Genomic DNA, 17,808 nt, shown 5'->3' on the forward strand with positions numbered 1-17,808 from the left:
TGGTACTCCAACAAGTATCCAGTGGCGTCGGGGCCCTCTCAGCTCGCCTCTAATCCCTATTCGCCTAAGCTCTCTACGACCGCACCCTAGCAGCCCTCATGTCCACAACCTCCTCATCTTCGTCTGTCACCTCTCATAGGTTAGGATCCATCTTCCTAGAGTGCTTGCTCACTAGGGTTCTAGGCTGTTGGTTGGAGGCTGAGGGGGAAGTCATAGGGTTGTGTTTGTGGTAAGGGTGAGAGGGGTGGATTTTATTGACACCAGGGCAGGCTAGGTCCTGCGTGGTTGAAAGTGCAACTAATCCCTGGGTGGTTTTGGTAATTCTTAACAACTTACTCATTTTCTGAGAGAGAACCACCTACTCATGTGTTGAGGCCAAGATATTCCAATCCTACCATATGAATCTTGATCTCTAGCCTTCCCCAAGTTGCTTTCCACTCAAATCATCTTTCCACCATAGCCAAATCAGTGAGAGAGAGTTGAGTGTTGGGGAGACTATCATTTGAAGCACAAGAGCAAGGAGTTCATCAACAACACACCATCTATTACCTTTTGGAGAGTGGTGTCTCCTAGATTGTTTATATGTCACTTGGGAGCCTCCGTCGAGATTGTGGAGTTGAACCAAGGAGTTTGTAAGGGAAAGGAGATCGCCTACTTCGTGAAGATCTATCCTAGTGAGGCAAGTCCTTCGTGGGCGATGGCCATGATGGGATAGACAAGGTTGCTTCTTCGTGGACCCTTCGTGGGTGGAGCCCTCCGTGGACTCGCGCAACTGTTACCCTCTGTGGGTTGAAGTCTCCATCAACGTGGATGTACGATAGCACCACCTATCAGAACCACGCCAAAAATCTTTGTGTCAACATTGCATTTGCTCCCTCCAAACTCCTCCCATTTACTTTCTTGTAAGTTGCATGCTTTACTTTCCGCTGCTCATATACTCTTTGCATGCTTGCTTGAATTGTATTGTGATTGCTTGACTTGTGCTAAGTTGCTAAAATCTACCAAGAACTAAAATTGGGAAAAGGTTAAGTTTTTATTTGGTCAAGTAGTCTAATCACCCCCCCCCCTCTAGACATACTTTCGATCCTACAAGTGGTATTAGAGCTTTGGTCTCCATTTGCCTTGATTTCCATAGCTTTGGTGATCATAGCATTGGTTTCACAACCTAGGAGAGTATGGCGTCTAGCGAGGGAAATTACCACCGTAGAGGTCCTTACTTTGGTGGTACTAATTTTGCTTGTTGGAAACATAAGATGAAAATGCATATTCTTGGACATAACCCCGTTGTTTGGGCTATTGTGTGTATTGGCTTGCAAGGTGAATTCTTTGATGGGAGAGAACCAAACCGTGAAGCTACCGCGGAAGAATTGAAGATGTTGCAATACAATGCTCAAGCTTGCGATATCCTCTTCAATGGATTGTGCCCCGAAGAATTCAACAAAATTAGTTGTCTTGAGAATGCAAAGGAAATTTGGGACACTTTGATTGATATGCATGAAGGTACCGACTCCGTTAAGGAATCCAAGTTGGATGTGCTTCAAAGCCAACTTGACAAGTTCAAAATGAAGGATGGTGAAGGTGTCACCAAAATGTACTCTAGGCTTGCTCTCATCACAAATGAGATTGCCGGCTTAGGAAGTGAAGAAATGACCGACAAATTCTTGATCAAGAAGATCTTGAGAGCCTTGGATGGAAAACATGATACTGTGTGCACATTGATCCAAATGATGCCAAATTACAAAGATCTCAAGCCAACCGAAGTCATTGGAAGAATTGTTGCTCATGAGATGTCACTCAAGGACAAAGAAGAGCTTCACAACAAGTCTAGTGGTACTTATCAAGCCTCATGTGATGCTCCTACATCATCAAATGAGAAACAAGCCTTCAATGAAGAATTGAGCTTAATGGTGAAGAACTTCAACAAATTCTACAAGAGTAGTAGCAAGGAAAGAAGTTCCAAGTCAAGGTCCTACAATGATAAAAGATCTTCTAGTCGTGAGCGAAACTGCTACGATTGTGGAAGACCCGGACACTACTCCAATGAGTGTACGGCTCCCTACAAAAGAAGAGAAGACTCACCTAAGAGAAGAAGCAAAAGGGAAGAATCACCTCCAAGAGAGAGAAGGAGTAGAGATGATCGCTATGACGAAGAAACTCTCGAAGAAGCAAGGATTCAGAAAGAAAGGGCAAGTCATCAAGGATATACACAAAACAAAGACATCAAGCTCATGCTGGTGAATGGGTATCCGGCTCCGACTTCAACCACCACCCCGAGAGAAGTTATTACTCCGACTCCGAATATACTCAAGATGAAGGTGTTGCCGGTCTAGCACTTGTATCAACCAACTCCTACGACATATTTGATTCACCAAATGAAGGAATTGGGAGATGCTTCATGGCTAAAGGCCCCAAGGTAACACACCCCGAGTATGTTGATTTCAATAGTGATGAAGATGACTTGCTAGGTGATGATGATTTACTTGTTGACAACTCTAGTGATTAATACTATGATGAAACGTCAATTAATTATGCTAATCAAGATAAAACAAATGACAATGATAAGGAGAAGATTGAGCGTCTGACTAAAGAACTAAACACTCTTAAGTTAGCTCATGAAACTACTTTAGAAGATCATCGAGAACTTCTAAAAACTCATGAGAAGTTACGCTTTGAAAAGCTCAATCTTGAGCAAGAGCATGAGTTCTTAAAGGCCATCAATGATGATCTTCGAAAGAAAAGTTCTTCTTACATTGCCAAGCATTTACTCTTGTCTACTTACATGCCATAAGTAAAATCTAGCAACAAGAACAAGAAAGATTCTTCTTCTAGTAGTAATAATAACCATGCTAAATCCAATATTGTTGCTTCTAGTAGTTCTCTTGATTCCACTAATGATTCTCTTAGCCAAGTTACACTTGAGCAAGAAAATAGCTTATGGAAGGGAATTATAGAGAAAGGTGTTTACAAAAGTCTTGCCGGAAGTAAGCAATTTGAGGAAATTGTACGCGAGGAAGGAAGGCACCGGAAAAATCAAGGTGTTGGTTTTGAACGAAAGTTCAATGCCAATGGAGTTGAGTGGGAAGAAGATCAATACCCCAAGACGGAGTTTGTTCCTCAACAAGAGAAGTATGACCCTACTTCCTTCAAGGGGACACAAGCACAAGATGATCTTCCACCACAAGACCACAAGCTAAAAGGCAAGGACAAGCTTCAAGAAGAAATTGATGCATTTGAAGATGCTCCAAAGGCCTTGGTCAAGTGGGTTCCCAAGACTACATCAAGTTCTACTTCATCAAGTACATCTACAACTCCAAGGATTCCCATCAAGATGATGTGGATCCCGAAGAAGAAGAACTAGAGAGTTCTTGAGGGTGACTATGCCAACATACTTCACTCATATTTATTTTGGCAAGGACAAGTGCAAACAACTTCCACATCTTGCACTAGTTCAAGGAGTCACAAACCCTCTTGTTGGTAAGATAAGGGACAAGGTAATCTAATGCTTTCATGGACATCATCATGTGTGTGCTTCACTCTATGTCTATGCATATCCTTGTTTGTTCCTTGTGGGACTAACCCATGTAGGTATTGAAAGTGCAACTCACTCCAATGGATTGCTCCAAATGATCTACATCAACAATGAGCATCCACGTCTTCAACACCTACATGAAGTCATCATCGACAAAACCCAAGGTTAGTTCATCCCTCTTAGGGGGGATATCACATCTAGGGGGAGCATTACTCTAAGAATTGGGCTAAAGCAACTATAATGGTGTGAACACAACAATGCTTTATGTAAAAGTGGTAACCCCACTTGTGCTTAAATGATGAGTATGACCTATGATCAAATGTTCTCATTTGACTCCTAATTCAATATACTCATATATAGATGACCTAGTCATCGCCAATTCCTTGATAGATGCTAGAGTGATTGTGCATGTTTTGCCACATACTTCATTTGCCATTTTATTGTGTGAGCATGTTGGTTGCATATTTTTCTCATTCCAAGACATCCATTTGTTGCTTTGATTGTTTGGAGTTTCTTATTTTTTGCCAAATGGATGGACAAGAACGCCTAAGAACTCCCTCTAGCTATCTATGCTTTTCTCTTCTCAAATTCTATTCATGCTACATCACAAAGTTTGATCTAAGTCAAATTCAAACCCTCTGTGTGAGGAGCACTCGGAGTCCCGTTTTGTCATAGACTTAAAACTTCCAAAACCTCACTGTGTATTTCGGTCTGACCGACTCCTCCATTTCGGTCACACCGAGCTCATTGGGTTGATCAAGTTTCAATCTCGGTGCAACTGATTAGAACCTTTCGGTCTCACCGAGTTGTAGTAACCGCTTGCGATTCTGCATCGGTGCCACAGAGTTGTTCCACTCGGTCACACCAACAGTGTCAGGATATAAATATTGACGGGTCAGATTTTGGAAATCACTTCAAAACCCTATCGCCCGCGCGTGTCCTGCTCTGCCTCTCGGGTCTCCGAATCGTCACCTCGTCGCCAGCGACCTCCCGCCACTGGTCTCCGCCGTCGTCGACGGATTTCTTCGCTGCCGTAGCAAACTCATCGCCGAACTAGGGTATGAGTTCGACCCCTTGTGCACTCTTTTTACTTTCGATTCTACGCACAAGGTCAATGCCATGTTCTGTTCCACATATGAGATCGATCCATCCATAGAGAATCTCCATTAGACTAGATTTGAATTGAAAATTTAGGGTTAGGTTTCCGCCGGACTCATCTTGGACCGGCCGAGTTGTAGGAATCAGTTCCACCGATTTGTCTTAGGCCAAAGCACAAGTGATTTTCAGTCTGACCGAAAGTTGCAAATCGGTGTGACCGATACCAGGACTTTGTGAAACCCTAGCAAACTCGGAGTCACCAAACTGTGCCTCGGTCTGACCGATTCCACATGTTTAGGCTCCAAAGTTGCTTCGGTGTAACCGAGTTTTACAAATCGTAGCTCCGAAATGCTTCTTGTAGAAAACTAAAACTAAGTTTTAGACTCATTGTTTTTGCAAAAACTCTGCACTTTGTGATGCTCATCTATATCCATTCACAGGGTCTGCTGTCAGTTTGATTTGCCAGAATGTCTGACCAGAGTGATAGCCAGAACAAATCAGAAGAGCAAGTGCACATGAGTGAGGGCACTAGTCCCTCTAGCAGCTCTGATGATGGCAGCAGGAGCACTCCAAGCAACTTGCCCAAGGCAGCAACAAGGACAAGGAAGAAGAGAACCTCAGATTCAGAGGATGAGGACTATGTGGCTGCTGAGGATGAAGTAAGCTCCAAGAAGAAAGTGCTGAAAAAGGAATATGGGACTGCTGCTGCAACAAAACATGGAATGCACAAGAAGGCACCTGCCAGGAGAGTTCCCATGTCAAAGGCCAGAACTTCCACTCAGGAAACTATGGTCTTCTCACTTGAGCTCAGAGAAGGTGAAGAAGGGAAGAAGAGGGTCAGAAAGACTACAACTAGAGTGATTGGAAATCCATCTATGAGGAAGGATTCCGAGAGTGAAGAGGAAGAGGAAGAAGAGGTTGCTGCTCAAGCACCTCCTGTAAGGCACAAAAGCTGATGGGGGATGCCATCAAGTCTGGGGCAGCTCCTTCTAAGCCCAAGATAGCCCCCAAAGCTCCAGCTCAAGCTCCTAAAAGAAGCACCAGAAACATACATGCTACAGATAAGAACAAGGCCCCAGTGCCTGAAGCTGCTGAAGAAGCCGAAGCCCCCAAGTGCTTAGGAAGCTCAAGCCCAAGATTCCAGACCACAGTGTCAGTCACCCAGTGACTGAAAATATGAAGGAAGGAAAGGATGCTGGTATCAGGAAATGGATACAAGTTGATCCATATGTTGTGAGGAGGAGGACTGCAGTGGACTACAGGTTCCACACCAAAGAGTAACAGGATTTCTATGAGACAGTGTTGCTGGACAAGAAGCCCATAGTTAGTGATATGAGATGGGTGGACTGGAAATTCATTGATGCAAATGTTGGTCATTTCCCAGGTGTGCATGAAAGCTTCAAAGCAAATGGTGTTGATGATGTTGTTGGTCAGAAGCTCACCAAATGGAATGATGAGCTCATTATGAAATTCTACTCAACAACTCACTTCTATCCAGATGGAAGAATTGTGTGGATGACAAAAGGGCAAAGGCACCAATCAACTGTTGATGAGTGGGCTAGGCTCATAAATGCCCTTGAAGAAGAAGAGCATCAAATAGATGTGTATGCTGAGAAGAATAAGGATCACAACACCATGGCCAACATGTATAAGGAAATTCCAGATGAGGCCTTGGAAACACACAAGTTTGTATCAATCTACTATCTGCTATCTGGTTTGGCCACTATAAACACTATCTTGAGGCACACTTTGTTGCCCAAATCTGGAGATCAAAGGATGATCATAGGCCATTCCATCAACTTGCTGCAGTTGTTTGATGTTGTGCCTCAGATGTTCAAAGTCATGAGCTTGATTGTTGAGACAATCAAAAGGACAACAGCTAACCAAAAGAGATCTTGTGGATATGCTCCACACATCCAAGAGCTAATCAATTCCAAGATGAAGCAAGGAGTGTATCTTTTGGACAAAGAACATCTTCCTTTGCTACCTGAATTTGAGGACAATGCAGTTGTCATGGATGCTAATGATCCATCCTCAGTTGCAGCTCATGAGAAGAAGGAGAAGGCCAGGGCAGCAAAAGCAGCAAAGATGCCAAGTGCAGCACATGCTTCAAAAGTCTTTCTCAAGTCAAAACAAGACCAGCTTGGGTTTCTGATTCAATCAATCCAGAGGATTGAGAAAGGACTATCTACCCTTACTCAGAACCAGGAGAGCTTGGGGAGGATAATAGAGACAAAATTCTATGACTTGGACTTGAAAGTGACAGAGATACAAATAGTTGTTGAAGAACTCCAGGAATAAGCTCAGGAGAGGAAGGGCAAAGCTACTACACAGGTGTTCTACAGGGTGCCTAGGGCACAGAGGTCTGCAGCAGTACCAGTGACACACACTAGAGCTACAACTTCAGCACCTGCAGCCACAGCTCATGTTGCCCCTCCAGTGGCAACCCCTCCAGCTCCAACATCATCTATAGAAGCATTTGTCCTTTGAGTCATCTCCACACCACCTCCTGAAGATCAAGCCTAGAGAGACGCATAGCACTATGCATTTTCGAGCTTTTTGGTAACTTGTTGCCAAAGGGGGAGAAAGTGTATAGATCATAGGCTTTGGAGAGAGAGAAAGAGTTGTCGCTTTTTGCTACTTATTTGCTTTGCTTGCCTAATTGAGATACATTATCTTTGTGTATGTGAGATACTTTGTATGATCATGTGCTTGATCATATTACTCTTTATGCTTATGCTTGAATGATGACATTATCTATCTTACGTATGATCATTTACTTTGCCTTGGTGATGAGTGCTTATTCTTATTTATTATCATTTTGAGCACTCCACCAAAATGTATGTGACATGGAAGAGTAACCCATGATCCTAACAGATTGTGCATTTGCAGTCCAAAGCAAATTTTAAACAATGCACAAACTTAGGGGGAGCTCTTACTTATCACATACTTCTCAAAGCGACAATGTACTTCATTCTTATTATCATTTGTCGAAGCTTTGATCTATATGTTGTCATCAATTACCAAAAAGGGGGAGATTGAAAGTGCAACTAATCCCTAGGTGGTTTTAGTAATTCTTAACAACATATAGTTCATTGAACTAATGATCTTTCAAGATAATCATTTCAGAAAGTTCAATGATTAGCATGGCATGGACTAGATATGTGGACCCCTAAAAATGCAAAGGATATATATTGGCAACAAGCTCAAGACTCAAAAAAATTTCATTTTAGTGATCTAAGATCACATTGAGTCCATAGGAAAGCCAATACTATTAAAAGGGGATGAGGTGTTGCTTAATGGGTTACTTGCTCAAAATGCTTTGTGATATGCTCCAAAACCCTCAACCACTTTCCCATTTCCACATATGTCCTAAACCTAAAAGTCAAATTCGGTCCCATCGATTTGATCTATCTGGCGCCGCCGAGTTTCATTTGACATAGCCACTGCCACAAACCCTAGTTACTTCGGTCTCATCGATAGGGATCTCGGTCTCACCGAGGTGGGATTGCAAACTCTATGTTTCCTTTTTGTAACATTTCGGTCTCACCGAAAGAGCAAATCGGTCCCACTAAGTCTACATTGCAAACTCCATGTTTCCTTTTTGTAACACTTCAGTCTCACCGAAGTGAGCGAATCCGTCCCACCGAGTTTGCCTGACCAACCCTCTGTGTACCTATTGTTGAAATCGGTGCCACTGAGTTTATGCGATCGGTCAAACCGAGATTACGTTATTCCCTAACCCTGGCATGTCGGTCCCATCGAGATGACTATTGGTCCCACCGAAAATCCTAACATTCACATTTTTACCTAAATCGGTCTGACCGAGTTTGCTAATCCGGTCTCACCGAGTTTGGGAATCTGTGTGTAACTGTTAGATTTTGTGTGGAGGCTATATATACCCCTCCACCCACTCTTCATTCGTGGAGAGAGCCATCTGAACAAACCTACACTTCCACTACTCATTTTCTGAGAGAGAACCGCCTACTCATGTGTTGAGGCCAAGATATTCCAATCCTACCATATGAATCTTGATATCTAGCCTTCCCCAAGTTGCTTTCCACTCAAATCATCTTTCCACCATACCCAAATCTGTGAGATAGAGTTGAGTGTTGGGGAGACTATCATTTGAAGCACAAGAGCAAGGAGTTCATCAACAGCACACCATTTATTACCTTTTGGAGAGTGGTGTCTCCTAGATTGGTTAGGTGTCACTTGGGAGCCTCTGTCAAGATTGTGGAGTTGAACCAAGGAGTTTGTAAGGACAAGGAGATCGCCTACTTCATGAAGATCTACCCTATTGAGGTAAGTCCTTTGTGGGCGATGGCCATGATGGGATAGACAAGGTTGCTTCTTCGTGGACCCTTTGTGGATGGAGCCCTCCATGGACTCACGCAACCGTTACCCTCCGTGGGTTGAAGTCTCCATCAACGTGGATGTACAATAGCACCACCTATCGGAACCACGCCAAAAATTTCCGTGTCCAGATTGCGTTTGCTCCCTCGAAACTCCTCCCATTTACTTTCTTGCAAGTTGCATGCTTTACTTTCCGCTGCTCATGTACTCTTTGCATGCTTGCTTGAATTGCATTATGATTGCTTGACTTGTGCTAAGTTGCTAAAATCTGCCAAGAACTAAAATTGGGAAAAGGTTAAGTTTTTATTTGGTCAAGTAGTCTAATCACCCCCCCCCCCTCTAGACATACTTTCGATCCTACAGTGGTTTAGAAAAATATGTGTAAAAATGCCAAGGTCCAAGCCCATTTTGGCAATTTAGCTCCATGGAAAAAGCATCAACTTTATAACCATAAAAAAATCATGTCAATACTAACCAAACTATTAAGCTAAATAAAAATATGATCATACATGAAAACACAACATCATTGCTTAACATGAGTAGTTCATCATTGCATTGCTTAGCATAAGTAGCTCCCCACTGCATTACTTAACATAACCAGGGTGTTCTTAACTTAACTAACATCAATACACTTACCAACATAGCTTAACTTAGCATTTCACCCATCACATCACCAAAATACACACCTACCATCATCAACTTGCAAGCCATGTTTGCTTATGCAGGATTGCCTTCATCTTCATTCCTTCAATATTGCCATGATCTGCTCCAACTTTTCCTTGCTCCTATGCCTAGCCTTCAATAGGTCAACAACTATATTCTCAAGCTCCTTCTCTTCTGCAAGGAGATCCCTGTCCACCTTGATCTCATGCATGGCCTTCCCAATGTTCTTAATTATACATGCCTAAGATTGAAGGATACACCTTTGCTCCTTTGCAAGCTTCGGCTTCTCATCTTGACCTTCAACTGTAGCTCTTCTTCTCAAATTCTTCAGCATCCATTGCTTTCTAGTATTTCACCTTGCCACCTCAGTCATAAAAGATGTCACATAGCTTGGTCAAGCAATTTTGTAGTATGACAGGCCAATGCACATCAATCCACTGCACTAGACCAGAATGGACACCTCCCTGCTAAAGTAAAGCAAAAGTAAGAAATGTTGACATCATAACTAAATTAGTACATTGCTCACTACTCCCTAGTAGCTAAGAATTCTATAGACTGACATTGTACAAATATGTCGGCCATTTGCAAAACTAACAGAACTGAAAATGGGTGTTGGTGACTGGCAATTTCCCTGATAAAGTACATAGCCTATGGCCATTTCATGTGATAGTCATTGCAGACACCTCAATATGCAATACCTTCTTACTCCTTGATCTCCTTACACCTCATCAACAACAAATATTAACATTCAATTTCCCTGTCTAACTACAAATCAATTTCATGTGCTAGGCATTGTACCTACTTCTTGCTAGGTACATAAATTGAGTATTTAACAAAAACACGACCACATTTCGACCAACCCTAATAGAAAACTACCACTTTGTAATAATTTACCCAAAACTACCACTCTATGATTTTTTTTGCAAAAAACTACCCGATTCGACCGGTCTAAGCAGGTTTATGACAGGTTGGTCCCACCAGTCGGTGTTGACGTGGCAGAATAGCCAACTCCATTATATTGACCGTTATGACATGTGGGGCCTGTATATCAGTCTAAATAAAATTTATCAGGTTTTTAGACTTTTTACAAATGTAGTCATTGACATAAACATAAACTAATTAGCAGTTAGGATAATCTAACCACGTTGGCCTGGTGGACAGTGGCCCTTTGATACGTCTCCAATGTATCTATATTTTTGATTGTTTCATGCTATTATATTATCTGTTTTGGATGTTTTATATGCATTAATATGCTATTTTATATTATTTTTGGGACTAACTTATTAAACTAGAGCCCAGTGCCAGTTTCTGTTTTTTCCTTGTTTTTGAGTTTCACAGAAAAGGAATACCAAACGGAATAAAACCTTCGCGATGATTTTTCTTGGACCAGAAGACACCCATGAGGCTTGGATTGCAAGTCAGAGGATCCACGAGGCGGCCACAAGGGTGGAGGGCGTGCCCAGGGGGTAGGGTGTGCCCCCTGCCTTGTGGGCCCCCCTATGACTCCCCTGACCTAATTCTTTCGCCTACATATTCCCATATATTCCCAAACCACCAGAAGTGTCCACGAAAACACTTTTCCATCGCCGCAACCTTCTATACCCATGAGATCCCATCTAGGGGCCTTTTTCGGCACCCTGCCGGAGGGGGATTCAATCACGGAGGGCTTCTACATCAACTCTATTGCCCTTCTGATGAAGCGTGAGTAGTTTACCACAAACCTACGAGTCCATAGCTAGTAGCTAGATGGCTTCTTCTCTCTCTTTGATTCTCAATACCATGTTCTCCTTGATGTTCTTAGAGATCTATCCGATGTAATATTCTTTTCCGGTGTGTTTGTTGAGATCCGATGAATTGTGGATTTATGATCAACTTATCTATGAATATTATTTGAATCTTCTCTGAATTCTTATATGCATGATATCTTTGTAATTCTCTTCGAATTATCGGTTTGGTTTGGCCAACTAGATTGATTTTTCTTGCAATGGGAGAAGTGCTTAGCTTTGGGTTCAATCTTGTGGTGTCCTTTCCCAGTGAGAGTAGGGGCAGCAAGGCACGTATTATATTGTTGTCATTGAGGATAAAAAGATGGGGTTTACATCATATTGCTTAAGTTTATTCCTCTACATCATGTCATCTTACTTAATGCGTTACTCTGTTCTTCATGAACTTAATACTCTAGATGCAGGCAGGAGTCGGTCAATGTGTGGAGTAATAGTAGTAGATGCAGGTAGGAGTCGGTCTACTTGACACGGACATGATGCCTATCACTACAAAAAATATACACTTCCATGATGATACGTGTTTGTCACAGTAGGTCACATTTTCTGTCATGCATGTACATCTATGACGATTTTATGACAGAATCAAGATAGTCATACATGTGTTGTCATAGAAGTGTTCCATGACATTACCAAAATTATCATCACGGAAGTGTCCACTTCCATGACGATAAATCGCGCGTCACACAAGTGCTTTCGTCAAGGGTGACCGACACGTGGCATCCACCGTAACGGAACGCCGTTAAGCTATCGGGTCCGGTTTTGGATCCGATAACCCGTTAACAGCCCGGACCAATGGGGATTTTCCACGTGTAAACTCATCATTGGTTGGAGGAAACACGTGTCAGCTCCGCAGGTGTCACTCATCCAATTGGCGAGATGCGCCTATGATGTGTTGACACGTGGACCGGACCAAAAGTGGCCCATAAAGTTTAAATGGGCTGGGCCAACTAAAGGCCCACAAGATTTTGCGGACCATAATGGGCCGGCCCAGCTAAAGGCCCATGAGATTTTGTGGACCATAATGAGCCGACCCAGCTAAAGGCCCACAAGATTTTGCGGGCCATAATGGGCCGACCCAACTAAGGACCCACGAGATTTTGTGGACCATAATGGGTTGGCCCAGCTAAAGGCCCACAAGATTTTGCGGACCATAATGGGTCAACCCAGCTAAAGGCCCATGAGATTTCCCTGACCATAATGGGCTGGCCCAGCTGAACCCACAAGATTTTGAGGACACTAGTAGGCCGACCCATTAACAGGCTGCCATGTTTTGGGCCAAATGCCGGCCCATATTTGATCCGGTCCATTAACAGCCTGCCACGTTCCGGGCCTAATAAAGGCCCATATGAGATCCGACCCGTTAAAAGCCTACCATGTTCTGGGCCAAATTACGGCCCAAATCAGGTTCGTCCCTTTAAGAGGCTTTGGGCTAAATTATGGCCCATATCAGATTCGGCCCGTCAACTGGACGCTATGCTTTTGGGCCCACTTGCTAAAGGCCCATTAGTAATTCAGCTTGATATTAGTTTCGGCCTGTTAAAGGCACGTTTAATATTTTGGCCCTATATTTATTTCGGCCTGTTAAAAGCCCGTCATATAGTTGGGCCTAACTACGGCCTGGTTTGCATCCGGCCTGCTCACAGCCGATAATCTGATTGGGCCAAACAAGGACCGAGACAATTTTGGCATGTTAAAAGCCCGTGATTTGATTGGCACAATCATGGGATGGGGTCTATTTCGGCCTGCTGTCGGCCCTTGAGCTGTTTGGCACGTTTCAGGCCCAACCTACTTTTCAGCCTCCTAAAAGCCCATTGAGTTTTCTTGTGAAAATAGGGCCGGCGGTTTACTCGACCTATTAAAGGCCCAGATCTACTAGTGGGCCAGTTTACATTTAGGCCTGTCAACGGACAAAGATGATGGGGCCCATGATGCGGATCATACATAGTGATTTGCATGACGACCAATTATGTACCGTAATTTTACGGTTTGGTCGGTTTACTGCGAAGACATGATTATATACAGTAAAATAACTACAACATCATGAGTAAGAAAAAACCTAGACTATACAATAAAGAAATTATGGCATATTACATCCACTGGGCATCAAAGTTCGCCACTATGATAATAAAGCACAAGCAGACAACAAATTACATACACTGGGCATCAAAGATCGTCACCAGTTCAAATAAACACGCCGACAAAATAATATACAAAACCGACAGCACTTCAATGGAGTTCAAGAAAGGTTAGCCCTGCTCGGAAGCTACAGCGCAAGCAGCTGAGCAAGCTGATGAGATTATGCTTGTTTGACACTTATATCCTCCTCACTCTGAAAGATAAACAAGCAAACAGATGACATGTTTTGCACATATAAGTATCAGTGCTGACAATTCACATTTCTTACTGATGAATAAAGTGACACAGTTTAAAATAGCATTAACACAATATGGTATTGTTCAGGTCAAGACATGGCAGGAAATGACATTGTGAAGGAGTTGGCAGCTTCACGACACCACTAGATTACAAATCAAGAACTCATAAGTATCAATGGTTAGTGTGCTGTCAATTTATCCCATTTCAGATTGGCAAATAAAGAGACGGTTTAAATAATAGCGGAATGATATGACATTGTTCATAGTTAAGACATTGCAGAATATGACATTGTGCTGTAGTGGGTAGGTTCACCACACCACTGGATTACGGATCAAGAACAGAAGCATACATGCAGTGCAAAAGAAGATCACTTGCTCTGTATAGTTTAATTTACATGGTATGAAGAAGGAACTTGGTTGTACAACTGAAAACTTAAATTGAGAAGGACAAACTTTTGTTTATGAACTACATAATAAACTTTAAACATGCAATTTGATGCAAACACCAAAAATAAACAACTGTTGCAGTCATGCCTAACCAAATATACACCACAAAGTTTGAAGGCTTGAGATGGACAAACTTACATTATTGGTGAAGACAGGCTCTATAAAGCCCTTGTCCATGCTGATGGGGGGGGGGCAATTCAAGAAGTTTACTACAGAATCTTCTTCATAAGCATTGCCTTTATTCTACATTTTGTTAACAGTAAATATAGATGTGATAATATAAGAAAAAATGGAGAATATTTAAGATAAGATGAAGAGTGATGCTACATAATGATACGTATCCAATGTATCTACTTTTCCAAACACTTTTGCCTTGTTTTGGACTCTAATTTGCATGATTTGAATGGAACTAACCCGGACTGACGCTGTTTTCAGCAGAACTGCCATGGTGTTATTTTTGTGCAGAAACAAAAGTTCTCGCAATGACCTGCAAATCCACGAAGATAACTTTTGGAAAATATAAAAAATATTGGTGAAAGAATCAAAGTCAAGGGGCCCACACCCTGTCCATGAGGGTGGGGGGCACGCCCCCTCCTCGTGGGCCCCCTGATGCTCCACCGACCTCAACTCCAACTCCATATTCCGTTTCATGGAGAAAAAAATCAAAGAGGAAGTTTCATCGCGTTTTACGATACGGAGCCGCTGCCAAGCCCTAAAACCTCTCGGGAGGGCTAATCTGGAGTCTGTTCGGGGCTCCGGAGAGGGGGATTCGTCGCTGTCATCATCATCAACCATCCTCCATCACCAATTTCATGATTCTCACCGCCGTGCGTGCGTAATTCCATCATAGGCTTGCTGGACGGTGATGGGTTGGATGAGATTTACTATGTAATCAAGTTAGTTTTGTTAGGGTTTGATCCCTAGTATCCACTATGTTTTGAGATTGATGTTGCTATGACTTTGCTATGCTTAATGCTTGTCACTAGGGCCTGAGTGCCATGATTTTAGATCTGAACCTATTATGTTTTCATGAATATATGTGAGTTCTTGATCCTATCTTGCAAGTCTATAGTCACCTATTATGTGTTATGATCTGACAACCCCGAAGTGACAATAATCGGGATACTTCTCGGTGATGACCGTAGTTTGAGGAGTTCATATATTCACTATGTGTTAATGCTTTGGTCCGGTACTCTATTAAAAGGAGGCCTTACTATCCCTTAGTTTCCATTAGGACCACGCTGCCATGGGAGGGTAGGACAAAATATGTCATGCAAGTTCTTTTCTATAAGCACGTATGACTATATTCGGAATACATGCCTACATTACATTGATGAACTGGAGCTAGTTCTGTGTCACCCTATGTTATAACTATTACATGATGAATTGCATCCGACATAATTATCCATCATTGACCCAATGCCTACAAGCTTTTCACATATTGTGCTTTGCTTATTTACTTTTCTGTTGCTACTGTTACAATTACTACAAAACTGCTATCGTTACTTTTGCCACTGTTACCATTACTATCATACTACTTTGCTACTAAATACTTTACTGCAGATACTAAGTTATCCAGGTGTGGTTGAATTGACAACTCAATTGCTAATACTTGAGAATATTCTTTGGCTCCCCTTGTGTCGAATCAATAAAGTTGGGTTGAATACTCTACCCTCGAAAACTGTTACGATCCCCTATACTTGTGGGTTATCAAGACTATTTTCTAGCACCGTTGCCGGGGAGCATAGCTCTATTCTTTGAGTCACTTGGGATTTATATCTGCCGATCACTATGAAGAACTTGAAAGATCAAAGAACTAAAATCTATCCCTCAACTACGAGGGGAGGTAAGGAACTGCCATCTAGCTCTACACTTGATTCTCCTTCCGTTATGAGTAAGTTTGCGAGACCTAAACCTGCTACTACTATGAATTCTGATATGTTGCATGTTATTGATGATGCCACCTTTGCTATGCATGATACTTATGATGAAACTACTTCTATGCTTGATACTACCGTGCCATTAGGTGAATTTCTTGATGAACAACTTACTAGAGCTAGGGAGAATGAAATTATTGAAACTGATTATATTGAAGATAGTGATGATGAAGGTTCTCCCCCTAAATATGAATTGCCTGTTGTTCCTGAGGGTTATGTTATGGATGAAGAAACTGCTAGAGATTTTCTTGCTTGCAATGATAGATCAGATCTTAAGAAATTATTAGCTAAGCTGAAACAAAAAACTTTGAATGCTAGAATGAAATATGACCCTGCTTTTGCTACTTCACCTATTTTTGTTACTGATAAGGATTATGAATTCTCTATGGATCCTGAGATTATTACTTTAGTTGAATCCGATCCTTTCTATGGCACTGAATCTGAAACTGTAGTGGCACACCTTACTAAGTTAAATGATATAGCCACCCTGTTTACTAATGATGAGAAATCTCGCTATTACTATATCCTTAAAATATTTCCTTTCTCATTAAAGGGTGATGCTAAGACATGGTTTAATTCTCTTGATCCTAGTTGTGTGCGTAGTCCCCAAGATATGATCTATTACTTCTCTACTAAATATTTCCCTGCTCATAAGAAACAAGCTGCCTTGCGGGAAATATATAATTTTGTGCAAAACAAAGAAGATAGTCTCCCACAAGCTTGGGGGAGGCTTCTCCGATTACTTAATGCTCTGCCTGATCATCCTCTTAAGAAAAATGAAATACTTGATATCTTTTATAATGGACTAACTGATGCTTCCAAGGACCACTTGGATAGTTGTGCTGGTTGTGTTTTCGAGGAAAGAACAGTCGACCAAGCTGAATTGTTATTGAATAATATGTTGACTAATGAAAATAATTGGACTCTTCCTGAGCCAATTCCTGAGCCAGTTGAGCCAACTCCTGAGCCTATTCCTAAACCAACTCCGAAGAAGAGGGGCGTTCTATTTCTCAATCCTGAAGATATGCAAGAGGCAAAGAAGTCAATGAAAGAAAAAGGTATTAAAGCTGAAGATGTTAAAAATTTACCTCCTATTGAAGAAATGCATGGTCTTAATATACCGCCTATTGAAGAAACACATCGTCTTGATAACCCGATACAGGTAGTGAAGGTAAGTTCTCTCTATAGATATGATAAAGTTGAAGTCCCATCTACTAAATTTGCTAGCAAGTGCTTAGATGAATTTGATGACTTTATGGATAAACAAGCAAATTTCAATGATTATGTTAGTATACAGTTGAGAAATAATACTTATATGATTGGTCGCTTGAGTGATTATATGTCTAGAGTTAAGGGTGAACTTAAACTCACTAGTAAACATGTTTCTATGGTCACCACTCAAGCTGAACAAGTACTTAAGGCTCAGAATGAATTGCTTGATGAACTAAATAATAAACATGACTTTGCTGTTAGAGTGGCTACTAGAACTGGTAAAATGACTCAGGAACCTTTGTATCTTGAAGGCCACCCTAAGAGAATTGAACAAGATTCTCAGAAAAACAACCTAGATGCTCCTAGTTCTTCTAAAAAGAAGAAAAAGAAAAATGATAGGACTTTGCATG

The sequence above is a fragment of the Triticum dicoccoides genome, chromosome 4B, assembly GCF_002162155.2.
Source record: "Triticum dicoccoides isolate Atlit2015 ecotype Zavitan chromosome 4B, WEW_v2.0, whole genome shotgun sequence".
In the NCBI taxonomy this organism is placed as follows: Eukaryota; Viridiplantae; Streptophyta; class Magnoliopsida; order Poales; family Poaceae; genus Triticum; species Triticum dicoccoides.